The sequence below is a fragment of the Macaca nemestrina genome, chromosome 8 (assembly GCF_043159975.1).
Source record: "Macaca nemestrina isolate mMacNem1 chromosome 8, mMacNem.hap1, whole genome shotgun sequence".
Taxonomy (NCBI): Eukaryota; Metazoa; Chordata; class Mammalia; order Primates; family Cercopithecidae; genus Macaca; species Macaca nemestrina.
The window spans coordinates 128,527,911-128,541,876 of NC_092132.1; the positions used below are offsets into that span (position 1 = coordinate 128,527,911).

The 13,966-nt window shown below is 43.1% G+C and overlaps 1 protein-coding gene and 1 pseudogene across 1 annotated transcript in view; both read left to right on the forward strand.

Annotated features, from left to right (window-relative positions):
- LOC105482039 (EBF transcription factor 2) overlaps window positions 1-13,966 on the forward strand; it is a 205,540-nt gene that overhangs the window by 97,570 nt on the left and 94,004 nt on the right. The window lies entirely within an intron of this gene.
- LOC139355784 (uncharacterized) lies at window positions 4,403-13,599 on the forward strand (annotated as a pseudogene).

Here is a 13,966-nt window from a genome sequence, read left to right on the forward strand (position 1 = left end):
CACACAGCCGCCTAGGGGTCTGCAACCATAGTTAGAGTTTGGATTAAAGCCACACCCTTGCTGGCCTCATTTTGCAGAGATAAGGAAAAGCTGAGGCAGCCAGCATCAGTGTAGGATTAGACTTTGGAGCTCCCAGAGTTCCCCAACCTGGGAGTTCTGAGAGGTATATTCATCTCTCAGTTAAGGCTCCATTTATTTCCCCTGTGTTCAGGGGCTCAAGGAGGGAACCACTGTTTCCTTTACTTTATGAGTCATGGTTCTGTTCTGTCATTTTGGGAAGGGCCTCAGGCCCCTCAACAGTGTCACCACTGTGCAATTATCTTGAGTGAAGTCACACAGCAAAGTGCATTTCCTTTTTAATGTAGTTATAAATGTCGCGTCACTTGGAGATTTAGAAATCCGATCAGGAATTCCATTTCCTAGTCAAATAGGGTATAATTAGAGTGGGACTCTGGGCCCATCCCTCACCGGGCACTGTAACTGGGGAAGAGGAAGCAAGGAGCGATTCTGCTTCCTTTGGATCCGAGGGGCATCTGGAAAAGGAGAGGCATCATCTAAGCTCAAAGCCATAGAGCTGGTTTGCTTCCCCAGAGCAATGAGGCCTGCTCTCCAGAGAAATAACAAGTTACAGTTTTCATTCATCCACAGAGCCCTTGCGCTGGGGTGGAGGTATGCGGCAGGAAAGACAGTGCACCTTGTCATTTTTGGTTTCTTCAAGACAGGCCAAGGAACAACCAAGTCATTTAGAAACTTGTTCCTTAGGATTAGCCCCTGATGAGATCCTATGTCCAATGTACAGGAGGCCTATAGGATAACTCTATGAAGGAATGAATGAATGAATGCTTGGCCACCCAAGCCTTTTGGAAGAATCTTCTGGCAATGTGCATGGCCTTAGGACACATTTATTATGCATCTTCCATGTATCAAACCCTGATCCAGGGATAAAGTTGTGTGTCATTGTCTTCTGCTCTGCAGCTGGGGAAACAGACAAGGAACCGAAAATGACAAAAGAGAAGGTCAGTGTTTATCAAGGTCTGCACTGAATTTGTAAGAAGGGCTTCTATTTCTGCCTGGGTAAAAAGTAGAATCCTGGGTAATTTTCCAGAGTGGTTGATGCCAGACTGGATGAAGATGAAAAAGGGTTACCTGGGCAGGGAAGAAGGGAACAGCAGCCCAGGGAAAGGAACATATTCTCCTTGTGCATGTGCAAGAAAGAAGGGGAGTGTGTCATGTTGCAACACTTCCAATAGGGTGCACTCAGGGGTATGCAGAACACTGAGGCTGCAGAGGGTGGCAGGGACCAGACCATCAAGGGACTCCTAGGCCAAGCAAAGGTGTATGGATGCTGGTCTGAATGCAGTTGTGTTGGATGTGAGTGGTCAAGAACTGAAAGTCTGTACATGGAGATGTGATCTGATTGAACTTCCCTATGACTAGGGCTACAGCATGGGTATATTAGTCTGTTCTCACACTGCTAATAAAGATATGCCCAAGACTGAGTAATTTGTAAAGGAAAAAGGTTTAATTGACTCACCATTGCACATGGCCAGGGAGGCCTCACAATCATGGTGGAAGATGAAGGAGGAGCAAAGTCACATCTTACATGGCAGCAGGCAAGAGAGCATGTGTGTGGGAACTCAACTTTACAAAACCATCAGATATTCACTATCATAAAAACAGCATGGGAAAAACCCACCCCCATGACTGGATTACCTCCTACCAGGTCCCTTCCATGACACATGAGGATTATGGGAGCTACAATTCAAGATGAGATTTGGGTGGAGACACAGCTAAACCATATCAGTGGGTCATGGATTTAGCATGGAGGAGACAGCCTGGAGGCAGGACAAACAAGTAGGGGACCATCGTCAGTAATCCAGGCAAGAAAAGCTGTGTGAGGACTAAAGTGAATCCGATCACATTATTGTATTAGGGATGTTTGTTAAATAAGTAGAATTTAGCTGTGCTAGTCACAAAAAAAGTAACCCTGTGAGATGATAGACTAGCTAATCCTCTCTACTACAGTAAAAATTTTACCATCTCTGTGTGTCCCATAGTATGTTGTAAGCCTCAAATGGATGGAATAACATTTATTGAAAAACAAAAAGAAATGATGGAGACCTGAACAAAGACAGTAGCAGCAGGGGTTGAGACTAGGGAAGGAATTCAAAAGAGATTTTGAAGTTGAATCAGTAGGATTTGACTGGATATGAAAAGGAGGCAGAGGGACTTGTCTGGGCTGCTGTCTAGGTTTCTCCTGTGATGCACAGGTGGTCAAAGAGGGTGTTGTCATTCAGTGAGGATAGTTTAGGAGCAGGAGCTGGTTTGGGTAATGGAGATAAGGCGCATGGAGGGAAGAGAAGGATAAACGTGATGCCATCTCTGCAGAGTCCAGAAGAATACATCTTTACCATTAGTGACAATTGCCTCTCACCTGCCATCCCAGATGACTGCTGGGAAAACTGGGAGGTCTGTGGTACTTTTCCATTTTCTTTTCAGTCACTTCACTCTCAGCAAGCATATCTAGGTCTGGGGTAAGACACCATGCTAGGCATTAGAGATACAGTTATGAAGAAGGTACAGGTCTTGCTCCCATGGTGTTTGCATGGTGGTCTCTTTCCCGTGCACACTCCTTGGCCTGCTCATCTGTGTGCACAGTCCCATGCCCCACTCCCAAAGTGATTTTCTTCTTAGTTATTGCCTCATTCCACATACAGTGATTGATGAGAAAGGCATAGAAGATTTGGCTGTTCTAAGTGAGTTTAGAGCTTTAACAGGAGATTCTAGAAGTTGAAGAACTCATTATCAGAAATGATTACTTCTGACAGTGGCATTTCCCCATCACACCAGGCAGTGAGAGAAGTGGCTGTAGTCTGGGATAACTTCCTGTTGCTCTGACAGGCAGACTGCCTAGGTGGTAGCTACTCTGCCACCTTGGAGAGTCCTTCCAGTTCCAACCCCTTGCTCATTCTGAAACCAGACTTCAGCATTCTCTATTAATAGTAAAAGGCTCTCCCACCTTTAGAATGAAAGAAAGACCATTTCAGTAGGTTTAGGAGTCCTGAGTGCTTCTAAACCTCCCCAAATATAAACTCTCTCTCCCCTGATCAATTTAGCCACCCTCCAGCAGCAGTAAAAATTTAACAGAGCTGGAATCAGAACCACCTTCCCTCCAACTCTGCATTTTCTTTTCATAATTTCAGTGACAGACCTATTATTCAGGCGCCTTCAAAGGATTGCATCATCAGAAACAAATTCCACAGGTTCTCATTGTACCCCCGAAACCAAACAGACCAAGCAGAAGAGACCTACAGATAGAGAGGAAGAAAGAAATAGTTGGTTCTATGTGAATGATGCCATTCCTCCCATGTATTGGTACTTGGGACAAGACACACCCTCAGTATTGAGTGAACCTAGGGAGGCTCTTTTTACTTCCCTAACCAGGTGATACAAGATGCTTCATTCAGGCCAAGAGCCAGAGAAAAAAAATAGAAAAAATGCAGACGAAGGAGGCGTCTTTTCCTGGGTTCCCTTAGCCCAGCTACCCACAGAGTTGCAGAGGGAAGAAATGTTAGAAATGTTCTGGTCTGAACTATAGTACTACATAAATATAGAATGGGGGAGATATAGCTTAATAGAAACTCATGTGAAATAAAATACAGGTATTGAGTTCAGCTTGGGAGATATAGCAGAAGAATACTGAAAAACTGGGGGAGCAGCTGGAATCATGCAGGCTATGAAGTCAGGTGACAGGAACCGTAGCTCTGCTCACAAGGCCTGAAGAAGCTTGGAACATAGGAGTCCGGGGTGGGAAGCGGGGGGAGGAGGGGGGCAACAGAACAATCTTTTCACGCTTGAATAATTGTCCCATGGAATAAGAGCAGGCATCAAACCCTTCGGCTTTAAAATCTACTCCATTGCTTTGTTTTACTTTGGAGAAATCTAAAGCCTAGAGGGTTAAACAACTTTGTCAAGAGCAGGCCTGAACACTGGTGTCCTGTCCTACCAGAGGCCACTTATCAGATACCACTGACTCCATACCTGGGTATACAACTGCATGTAATAATTAAATCACCATATGTATGACTAAATAATAATTAATAATTATAATAATAATTAAATAAATAATAAATAATAAAAATAAATAAAAATAATTTAAACACCATATATACATATATACTTATATATACAATATAATATATATACACAATATAATTGTTATTACATACATATAATCATATGTATGTATAATTATACATAATATAATTTATAGACTAATATTGTAATATAATATTCAATATATAAATCGTATATATATTCTATAATATTATATACTATATAATTTTCAAATATGTATTTATTTGAACGCCTACCATGTAGAAAGCCCTGTGCTAGATGCCATAGGGATTTCAAACCATATACATTGACCTCTGCCTGCAAAAACTTCTAGTCTTATCAGGGGAGTGAAGACTGAGGCCCACGAGGGATGAGCTGCCTCCACCAGGCAAGACAATGGCCGTCTAAAGGGAGATGTAGGTAAGAAATGCTCTTACGAGTGCAGAGATGAGGGAGATCACTTTGGTGGAATGCTAGGTTATAAAGAGATGTTTATAAACTTTAGGATATGAGTTCATTCTAGCTTGCTATCATCTACGTCTTTTCCTTCCGTTAGCTCGTAGCTCCTTCCAGAGCTGGAACCCTGCCCTTTGCTTTTCCTCTTATCTCCATAGAGTACCAAATATGAGCCATACACAAGTGCTTAGCATAACTTAAATAGAAAACTATAAGGAGTTGACTTTTTAAAATAGAGATTTCCTCTTTCATAAAGCTCATCTGTTCAGATAAGAGCCCATTTCCGGGGATGGTTGGAGACCAAGAGTCTGGGACACAACTGGGACCCTGTTCTCACCTAGGTTTTCTCCCTCTGGCTGAAAGCTGACAGACATTTGTGAGGCCTCAAGCTATCAGGGCAGTCTTGGGGATTATTGGGTATCTTATTCGGCTCTATGTATTTCCAGCAAAAAATGGGAGGGAGGAAAAGGATGTTCCAAATCAAAATAAGCCCGTCTGATAGTGTTTTGGTGTTTCAGCTGAGAATTACACTGGAAAGAACTATATTTTTCTGGGGTTGTAAAGGCTCCCCAGCTAACCTCCACAGTTGCTGTTTTAAGGGATGAGGAGTTTTACCTCACCCATGAGGAAGGTCCCTGTAACTGAAGCAGTCACCATGCTTTCTGAGGGTGAACCAGGTACAAGATTCTGTGCTAGCAGGGTGATATAGAGAAAAGGACATAGAACTAGGAGGCAGGAACCCTCAGGTTTTAAACATTTATTTAAAAAAAATTTTTTTGGAGAGACAGGGTCTAGCTCTGTTGTCCAGGCTGAGGTGCAGTGGCATGATCATAACGCACTGCAGCCTCAAACTCCTGGGCTCAAGGGATTCTCCTATCTCAGCCTCTGAAGTAGCTGGAACTACAGGTATGCATCAGCATGCCGGGCTAAATTTCTTGTATTTTTTTTTTTGTAGAGACAAGGATCTTGCTATGTTGCCCAGGCTGGTCTTGAACTCTTGGCCTCAAGTGATCCTCCCACCTTGGCCTCCCAAAACACTGAGATTATAAGCATGAGCCATCCCGCCTGGCCTTGTTTTAAATAAGATGTTTCAACTAGGTGACCTGTGAAGTTTCTTCTAGTTTAACAATTTTGTTCCATAGGAGAAACAAGTATTTATTCACTCAATTCAGACCCTGCAGAGTTGCGACAACGTGCTCAGCCTTGAAGGGAGAAGAGCCCTGGGAACTTCCTCATTAGGGAAAGCTCTAGTTTTCATGGAGAGAAATCCTGAGCTCCAGGAGGTTACCACTGCACTGAGGTAGACCATGCACCACGTACTCATCAGTGACAGGTCCTATAGTTCATTCCATGCAAAAATCTGCAAAGAGGCCCGCGAACAGCAGAAGAGCGTGGAAAATGCTCATTAAGCTCTATGGTGCCCAGGAGGGAGCAGGCCCTAGGTGGGGAGGTGGGCGAGCCCACAGGAGCGAAGGGTGTTCCGGTTTTCACAGCTGCTCTGCACCTTGGCCACCCCAAACTCCTCACTTTACTGTCAAGAAAAGGAGATACGTGCAGGATCTCCAATTTAGGCTGAAGTCTAGTTAGACAAGCCTTTCAGTTTTCGTTGCCAGAATGACTTTGCCATATATGTCACTCTAAAGCCGCCTGAGGAGGGGGCTGGAGTTAGACTCTGCCCCGGTGACCTAAGATAGCAGTTAATCTCCACGGAGCCTCTCCATAAGGGGGATAGGCCCCACGGGGACGTTGCGTCCATTTACTAATGACTGTAAAAGGCTGTGAAAATCCCAAGTACTGGAGGAATGCTGCTCACAGCAAAGGGAGAAGGAAAACAATGTAGTTCCAGGACATTGCAGCCTGAAGACTTTCTCTTTGCTGGGAGGAGCAATGTGGACACTCTAAGTACCCTAAATACACTGACTTGATCACTGTGCATTATATACATCTGACAGAATTGCACATGTACTCCATACATTTGTACCAATAAAAAAAAAACTTAAAGAATACAGGTTGCTGGAGGTAGATTTAAAATGTCTAGTTTTCCAACGGGAAGGCATGCGAGAACCATTACGTGTTCCCAGATGGGGCTTGTGGTTCCCCCTGCATGTTTCTGGTGCCCTCTATGCTCACCTCTGTCTAGGGACTCAGTACATCATCCTCTTACAATTTTCCTCCAGTGTTTATCTTCACTGGACAGGGAGTTCCCTGAGGACAGGAACCAGGCTTTCTATTTCCAGCCTCTAGCACAGTGCTTCAGGTAATAGATACTCAAGTAAATGTTTGTTGACTGAAGAAGTGATCCACAGCATGGACTAAAATGGATGAGAACCCTGGGCCATCTTAGGAATGGGAATGGTTCCTTTTGAATATCCACACTGCATTTCCACGTGTTTATCAGGGTGTCATAAATAATGATTTGGTGAGAGCAGGAGGTTTTATAAAGCAGGGGAGGAGGAGGAGAAGCACCTGTAGGGGCAGGTGTGGGTCTGGGCCGGGCTCTCTGACACAGCCAGTGGTCCAGGACCGCTGAGGAACCCTTCTAGTCAGTCTCCGTGTCTTTCACACTCCTCAGTGGCTTAAGACACAGACTAGGGGCTCAGATGGAGGAGGAGTCATGGTTCCCATTGCCCCTTCTTTTCTGGACTCCTTTGCTACTCTGTGGTACTATCATTCCATTCCCCAAAAAGAGTCGGATGGGAAAGATGAGCAGAAAGGAGGGGAAGCACAGCTGGGCACAGTGGCTCACGCCTGTAATCCCAGCACTTTGGGAGGCTGAGGCGGGAGGATGACTTGAGGCCAGGAGTTTGAGACCAGCCTGGGCAACATGGCAAAACCCTGTCTCTACTAAAAATACAAAAATTAGCCGGGTGTGGTGGCAGGCGCCTGTAATCCCAGCTTCTCAGGAGGCTGAGGCAGGAGAATCACTTGAACCCGGGAGGCAGAGGTTGGAGTGAGTCCAACATTACTCCACTGCACTACAGCCTGGGCAACAAAGCGAGACCCTGTCTCAAAAAAAAAAAAAGAAAAAAAAGGTTGGGGAGCAGCAATTGCTTTGGGGTTTGGGGGTGGGGAGGCCCCAGGGACTGCAGAGGAACGGCTACTACTGCTGCCATTAGTTGCCTTCCACTCTCCACACCCATGAGGTGTGATGTCATACTCCATCAACGAACCTTGGAAATAATGCACGAAAATATGTTTTAGACATAGAGTGCCCTATCAATAAAAAGGATCCTTATAATTGTTATTAAATCTTGCCAGAGTGAAATATTTCCTCTAGGATGAAGTTGTTTGGCACATGGGAAAAATAATCCCTGCTGTCGGCCTTGCAAATAGCTAGCAAACATTTACTAGTCTACCGTGTTTTGCGGGGAGAGGGAGGCACTGGTGGCTGGGGTTCTCTCTCTGTATATACATATTCCACATGCCTTCCCTCAAGAGGCACATGGAAAATGTAATGAATGAAATCATTCTTGCATTCACCTGGTTTAAATCATTACTTGCCAGTTCAAGTGGGCGGGTTGCCTATTTTAAGATCTTTGAGGAATCAAGCAGAAATCAAAGTTTTCATTTCAGATGGCCCACTAAAAAGATGACTGCTCCAAGCCTTGGTTTCCCTTCTTTTTTTTCTTTTTGTAAAATGAGGATGGAAAGAAATAATCACAGAGGTTCCTTTCTATCTCTGGTAATTGATGAACCTCTATGGCTAATAATGTTACATATCTCTGGGATGTGGCAGGAAATAACTAAGACTAAGTGCGAACGATTCAGAGATCCTGAAAGAAAAGCGTCAAAGGAACAAGTCTCCTGCATGGGGTCTGCCCTGAGTTACAGCCTTGACTCTTCCACTTGCTAACTGGGGGGATGTAGGCAAGTCATATAAACTCCCTGTCCTTGGTTTTTGCATCAGTAAAATGTGCAGCTAGTAATTCCTACCTCAGAAGACGTTCCTACCTCAACGTCCCCGTGGGGCCTATCCCCCTTATGGAGAGGCTCCGTGGAGATTAACTGCTATCTTAGGTCACCGGGGCAGAGTCTAACTCCAGCCCCCTCCTCAGGCGGCTTTAGAGTGACATATATGGCAAAGTCATTCTGGCAACGAAAACTGAAAGGCTTGTCTAACTAGACTTCCTACTTCTAGGTAGGTACTTCCTACCTAGAAGTAATTCCTACCTCACTACTGTGAGGCTCAGAAAAGGTACATGAAAAACTTCTGTGTAAAATATTCTTCAAACGTAAGTCATGGCAACCCTGGTTCTGCCACTAGCTTTAGTAGAATGTAGGGGCTGCCCAGATCTTTTCTCCCCTAAGGTCTCTTCCAGTTCTAATAGTCTATTCTTTCATCATGATATTTCCAAGTGTTTTTGTGAAATACCCTATTGGCTTGCTATACGTTTATAATCAAGAAGTGTATAATATATTGGAAGGGGCTTAGATATCATTTGCTCCAGCCTACTAAGTTATGCAAAAATTATCTTTATGGCATCCTTGACAATGGGTTCTTTATCATGATGGAGAAATCATGCCTAACAAGGCAATCTATTTTGATTTTGAGCAGCATCATACTTTCACAGGTTTTTCTCAAATTGAGCCAGATCTGCTCCCTGGTAAATCCTACCTACTGCCCCTCATTTCTGTTCTCTGGAACTGTGAACACTCTAAGCAATCAGTAGTCAGTTTTATCTCAAACACCTCTATTTGTTAATTATTCTTTCCCTGATTCACAGATATGGAGAAAGAACCAAAGTTAAGTGATTGGTTTCTGGTCATAGAGAGGGACACATTAGAGTATGACGGGAACTTGGAGCTCTAGGGGTTTGAGGTTGTTTCTTAACCCTCCTCAGCCACACAGAAACAGTTTTTGAACTTCTGCAGAGAAGCCCCTGTTCCATTTTGCCAATAAACCACAATTCGTTGCTTTGCTTTGGAGTCTTCTGTTTAGCCAAATGTTTTCATTACATTAATTGTAAAAGGTTTTTCGGGCTGACCCAGATTGACTCACTATCACACAAGTGCACACACACACATGCAAAACACACACACACACACACCCCCGACATGTAACCAGAGTGCTGTGTCAGGAAACTCTAGGAAAAGCTGTCGTATGTTAAGTTTTTTCCATTAAGCTTCAAACAATATCAGGAAAATAGATTATATGTAAACATAGAAGAAATATCTCTAAGTTTTAAAACAATGTTCTCAACTCAAGTAAATCCAGTGATGTAAAAGAAAGGAACTAAGAAAAGAAGATCACAGAGCGGAAAAGTTTGTAGAATTTGAGATTTGTTTGGATAAGACATGGAATATCATCCTTGGTTGCTGATTTTTTAGTTTTTGATTTTTGTCTTGAGCATGAGGTCACCACATAGAAAAATGCACAGTAGTGAAGTTTGTGTAGGACAACGGGGAAAAGAGAGAGGCTGTCCCATTTCCTAACTGTCCATGGAGGGGTTCCCAGGTCTCTGGGAAGCTCAGCTGTAAGAGGAAGAAGAACAACAGTCCTTGACTCCTTGATGTGAAGGGTGAGCTTTGCGCTTTGGAAGATTCTGTGGCATCCTAGAGAGAGAGCTATGTGGGTGACTTAGGAACCCCTGTCCTTCTCCCAATACCAACCATATTGTCCAAGTAATGAAATTGAGGCCCCCAAAATCACAGGGACTTGTGACCCACCATTCAGCAGCGCCAAGACTAGAATTCAGCCCTGGAGTCTTAGTCCAGGGCTCTTTTTACTGCATCCGTGAGCAGAGTATTTGACTTCCTTCTTACTGCCCGGAAGACGGAAACCCTAAAAACAGTGGTCCCTTCCATTCTTCTGAAAGCATGAAGAATTATGCCTTTCATTCAGGCACAAAGAAAATCATATCATGATTTCTGTCAATGATCATAGCTCAAAGTCACAATTGTTTCAGATCTATTTCTCATATTTAGACTTAGTATCTTACATGGTTAAGGTATTTGTCTTCTATATTTGCTGTAAATGAAGGAAGAATTTTAACAGCTGTCCAACTAGAGCAAGAAAAAAAAAAAGAAAAAAAAGCTAGGCTTTTTTTTCAAAGTAAGAGAGGAAAAATAACATTAACACAAAGGAACATTCTTACTAAGAGTAGGTGGAGAAAGGCATCTGAAAAATAATACCTCAAGATGCATTGAAACATTTTAGGGAATTAGGGAATTCTGATCTCTTGAAAAAAAAAGAAAATTAATATTAAAGACAAGCTGTGAGTTTCCATCTGGCCTTGCTGCTTTCCACTAACGCTTCCATGACGGAATTCATCTGTCCATCAACTGTCAAAAATTCTCCTGTCAGTAAATCCCACGATACCCCAGCAAGCCCACCCCGCTCAAAATATTCCATGCCACAAACTATTCCGAATTCTGAATCCTTTTTTTTCAGATCTCTGTACTATAAGACATAAAAGTTGCTGCTTTTTTTCTTCCCTTTTTCTCTTCCTTTTCCCAACATCTCTTTCACCCCCACACTCTCTAGTATGGGGGTAAAGGGAACTTGGGTTGGAAAATTTGGGGAACCCTCAGCTATTGAAGATTATGTTCCCACCAAGTCTCTTCTAAGCTTTTTCACTGGAGTCTGACAACAGACAGCCCACATCTGTTTTAAAACACTGAGTGCTTGTGAAGTGTGAACTCCCCACTGTTTAATGTAACTACATGACTATTTAATGTACACAGTGGTAGAGCCACTCAGAATGCCAAACTGTTGTGACATGCCTGAAGGACGTATATAAACATAATATACTGTGGTTTATTGTGACAAAGAACATCTATGCCACAAATAGGAAGATCTGTTTGCTTACCAGTGTAGTCCAAATGAGGAAGGAAAAACATGTACAGTACCCTCTCCCCTGCCCCATCACCCATGTCAATAGTGAAATTGATACTGGATTGATGAAACAATACATCCAGAATGGGCATTTTATAATGTCCTACTGTAATACTTTTAAGTCCAGGATTTTGAAGTGAGTCATTCATTAAATTAATCTGAATATATAACGCAGAGGGGAATAGAGGGGAGGTAGAAAGTCACTAGAGGGAGGGCTGCCGAGAGTTTGGCCTCTTCTAGAAACTTTGTTCCCTTGTATGGGTAGAGGGGACATTTTCGGATGGCAGAGACTTGGGGAACATGTTGGTGCTGCTTTTGGCCATCTTGGAGATTGTAACTTTCTGTACTTTGTTACCCATGGACAAACAGCCATGGCTGCTGCTTGTGTTAATAAACTAAGAGAAAAGATATCATGGCTTTGCAAATGCATTTCATTTTTAATATTTCCCCCAAAGGTGGATGCTTATGTCTTCTGACATCTCATTAATCAATTGATCAGAATCTGTTCTCTTACATCTCATTGTTACAATTCTAATTAACCTTTGCTGGTTAAATACTTGCCAAAAAATCAGCTCCAATTGTCATCCCGTTTCCTCTAACCCAAGCATTTCAGTAAAAGCTTTTCTTTCTGTTGGTCTTCAATAGGAATTAAGTGGAGAAGAACTATACTGTGTGTGGTATCTGTTGCTTTTTAAGGGATTTTGAAATTCTAAAATAAAATCTTTAGGCATGAAACACAGATGAAGATGATACTTTTAGTGAGCCTCCAGAGTGTAGACAAGGGTATTCTTATATATACGTTTAGGAAGGTATTAACCTTTTTAAAATTCAAAGTTACCATTTCTCAGAAAATAATTACTTCCATGGAAGACAAAACATCCCAAAACAAAACAACAACAGCAACAAAACCCTCTTGTAAATGATACTGAGAGAGAGAACAGAGATCTAGTTTTAAAATAAAATTCAAACAGCTATTGTTGTTGACATTTAAGTTATACTGTTTTGGTACAGATTAATATTCAACTTCATCCAATATTTCTAGATTGAAAATACCAGTGCAAAGTCCTGGTCATTAGGAAAACTTAACTCCTGCCTCTGATTATTACAATTTGGGGTTCCCGTGGTTTGGATATTGCTATATCCTGTGGCTCACATAATTTCCCTTAATAACTTAGCAGTCACTAAGGGAACAAATCTGAGAAGGCCTTTATAAAAAGCGGTACCCGCGTTCCTGTTTGCCTTAGAACTGCAGCCCACGTCCTGGAGCATTGGGGGTGCTAAAGACTTTTCTTATAATGGAAAATTTAAAAGGACAGTTTAAGGAAAGCTCAGTAGAGGAGCCAAAGATGGAGAAATTCAGCAACACAGCAGTGAGGAGCAAAACCACTTTTGCAGAGCAGGGAGAGTTTTGGTATAAGGTCTTTTGGGATCAGATTGTTGCTTTAAAAATGTGGTGAATGAGCCAGTTTTGCTTCCACATGATTTCACAGCATACTCTTCTCTACTCCTCTGCTGCCTTTAACCACACTGAACACTGCCATTCCTGAGCAACACTTCACATCGGCTCCTAATGCGGAGAAGTTTCTGGTTACACGGCTGCAGTTACTGTCTAACGTTACCACCCTTCCACAGCCGAGTGGACTTGAACAGGCTTTTATTTTAATTTCCTTTCTCCCGCCGGTCACAACTTTGGAAAGCCACGCAAGCCTCGCCACACAAACAGGGTTAGTGGCTCTTTAAGGAATATTTAAATTGCATTTCCTACTGTCAGTTAAATCTCATCAATCATGTTTTTAATTAAAAAGAAGGACATCTACATCCCACTTTCGACTCAAAGTGCATAATGAAATCGTAGATTGGGGCAGGGCTGGAGAGTTTCAGCTTTGCTGGGTGCATTCAGCAGAGATGCGGGGCAGGTCAGGAACACTGGTGCATATGCAAGTGGCAAACAAATAACACTCCTGATAGGGCCGGGTGACATGTGTCAACCCTTGTCATTGAGAAACAAGAAAGGCAATGTGCCCAGACAAAGGGTAGGGTGGAATCTCTACACACTGGCAGAACCTGACCCACGCGTAAGGGCTTTGTGTAGCAGATGCCGTTTCTCATTGTTCTGTGCCTCCCTCCCCAGTACCCCTGACAACAGCCAGTGCCGCTGGCATTCCACCCTGACATCTGTTCAGCTTTATTGATGCGGCCCTGGAGGAATTCCCAGTGTAAACAGGGAATTCTCTAAGGGAACCCCATGTTGTAAAGGGATGAGCTGCATAATGCAAAGATTTAACCACTATTTAAAGGTGTGACACTTGATTGAAAGTGACTTGCTTTTCCCCCCCTTTCCAATCCCACCTCCCTCTCCACCCTTAACTGTATTTGGCACCAACTGGCTGCAGCAACACCCCCACAGCCCCCTCCATCGCTTTGTTTTCCTGATGCATAACTGTTAGGAAGAATGAAGGATGGGGGGCCTTGGGTACCACCGTCCAAAAAAGCCACTTAAAAAAAATTTCTGGGTTACAGTCAATTGAGTCTAGTTGTTGCGTTGGGATCCTGCCCGCT